This window comes from Otolemur garnettii, unplaced genomic scaffold (assembly GCF_000181295.1).
Source record: "Otolemur garnettii isolate 467f Iridium unplaced genomic scaffold, OtoGar3 scaffold00002, whole genome shotgun sequence".
Lineage (NCBI taxonomy): Eukaryota > Metazoa > Chordata > Mammalia > Primates > Galagidae > Otolemur > Otolemur garnettii.
Window position 1 is genome coordinate 29,092,173 of NW_003852397.1, and position 2,727 is coordinate 29,094,899.

A 2,727-nucleotide genomic window follows, 5' to 3' on the forward strand; every position below is an offset into this window, starting at 1 on the left:
GGTACAAGTGAATCTTTCTATGAGTAGAATATGAATGTTTTGACATAATAACTAAGAAAGTTACATGAAGGCTATGTTAACTAGTTTGATGGAAATGTCATGGATTGTGTGTGAAAACACCACACTGTACCCCCAAAGTGCATCAATGTACACAGTTACCATTAAATTAAAAAAAAAAAGGGAAAAAAAAAGAGGAAGAACTGGATGTAAGAAGCAGTGTTGAACAAATAAAACAGTAAAACATAAAAAAAAAGATAATACAGAGACATCAGAAAAACAATTTTGGATATTAATAAGAAATTTACCAAAGAGGTAGACATCCTAAAAAATAACCAAATAGAAATTTTGGAACTGAAGAATTAATTGCATAAAATACAAAAGGCATTCAAAACACCAACAATAGACTAGACTAAGCAGAAGAAAGAATTTTGAAACTTGAACATGGGTTTTTTGAAATAACTTAGTCAGACAAAAATAAAAAAGAATTACAAAGTATGCAAAACACCTAGGTGACTTATGGGAGGTGATACATTGACCAAATATTTGAATTTTATCTTTGTCTCAGAAGGCAAAGAGAAAATGAAAGGAATAGAAAACCTATTTAACAAAATAATAGCTGAAAATGTTCTAAGTGTAGCAATAGAGGTAGACTTTTCATATACAGGCAGCTCAGCTATCCCCAAATGTATACAAATCCTAAAGGTCATCTTCATGGCATACTATGCTCAATGAGTCAAAAGTCAAAGAGAGAATTCTAAAAGCAGCAAGAGAAAGTCACGTATAAGGGAATCTAAATCAGACTTACAATGGATTTCTTAGCAGAAAACTTATAGGCCAGGAGAGAATGTGATGACATACTCAAAGTGCTTAAAGAAAGAAAAAAAAAAGCTATCAACCAAAGATACTACATGTAACAAAGTTATCCTTTATAAATGAAGGAGAAATAAAGTCCTTTCCAAACAATCACAAGCTGAGGGAAATCCTCTCCACTAGATTGGCCCTGTAAGAAATGCTTAAGTAAGCCCCGAAAGCAAAAGAATATCTACCATCATGAAACCATAAAAGTATAAAATCCACTAGTAGGGCAAACACACAAATGAGGAAGAGAAAGAACATGAATGTTACCACTACAAAAAATTACCAACCCACAATGGTAAACAATGAAAGGAAGAAAAAAGGACAAAGAACATACCAAACAACCAGAAATTAATTAGTAAAATTAAAGGAATAAGCCCTCAAGTATTAATAATATTTTAATGAATCAAACATTCCATTTAAAAGATATAGATGAGATGAATGGATTAAAAAATATGACCCAACTGTATGCTGCCTACAGGAAACTTACTGCACTAGTAAAAACACACATAATATGTAAGAAAAGGGATAGAAAAGATAGTCCATGCAAATGGAAATCAAAAAATGAGCAGAAGTAGCCATACGTAGATAAGACTGACATGAGGTCAAAAGAGTAAAAAGGAGGCAAAGAAGGTTATTGCATAATGGTAAAGGGATTAATTCAGCAAGAAGACACACTTCTAAACATATCTGCACCCAACACTGGAGTAGCCAGATACATAAAGCACATATTAGATTTAAAGGAGAGATAGCCTTCAATACGATAATTGTTAGGGACTTCAAAATACCACTCACAGCATTAAGAAGATAATGCAGACAGAAGATCAAGAAAGAAACGTTGGGTTTAGACTATATGGACCTAACAGACATTTATTGAACATTTCATTCAACAAACACAGAACACATTTTTCCCAGAGTTGAAGCTGAAGAAGCTGGACAAATGGAAACAACAGCAGGCACACACAGAAGAAAAGGTCCTGAATAAAGGCCAAAAATTCTTCTAGCCAAGATACCACCAATGGGACAGCCAGCCTATAAGAACAAAATACGTTCAGAGTTCCACTCTAGCCAAACAGAATAGAACAGAGACTTCCTCCAACCCCACTTGTGCAAGAAAGAGACTAAGTTGGGTCCCTAGATATTTACTAGGATATAATAAGGTGCCTCAATACTTCTGCTCAAGTGATGTCAGAGAAGACTGAATAGGGAAACCAGTATTTCTGCTAATGGAGCACCTTCCTCCCCCTTTGCCATTGTCATGTCAGAGGGGGCCTAGAGTAGAGTCAAGATAATCATCACCACTCAGCAAGGAGGCTACCCTCCCATAATGTCAGTGGAGGCCACATGTGGAAAAGCAATGAGGCACTCCTACCCTTCCCATTGGTATGGCATAAGAGGAGGCCAACCCTTCCACACATCCCCGGAATTAATGAAGATCCTTTACCTTCCTCTGTTGTCAACAGAAGCAACATAGAAAACCTAGACTGTACCCTCACCTAGCACCAACAATGCAGTACCTTCATACCCCTACTGGAGTGGCGACACAGAAAATCAGTTGAAACAGAGGGCTTAAGTAAAATTCAGAATCACATAACATAATACCAAAAGGACCTAGTTTCAATATAAACTTATTCAGCATACCAAGAACTAAGAAAATGTTAACTAGAATGAAGATAATAGGTACCAATATGAATTTGACAGAGATATTAGAATTATCTGACACAGATTATAAAGCATACATAATAAAAATGTTTAAAGAGCAAATAAAAATATTCTTGGAACAAGTTTAAATAAACAAGTAGGGTGGCACCTGTGGCTCAAAGGAGTAGGGTGCTGGCCCCATACTGCAAAAAAAAAAAAAAGAAGAAGAAG

General features: G+C 35.5%; 1 pseudogene; it reads left to right on the forward strand.

Moving 5' to 3' along the window:
* The window catches only part of LOC100961257, a 179,625-nt pseudogene that overhangs the window by 83,038 nt on the left and 93,860 nt on the right, over nucleotides 1–2,727 (forward strand).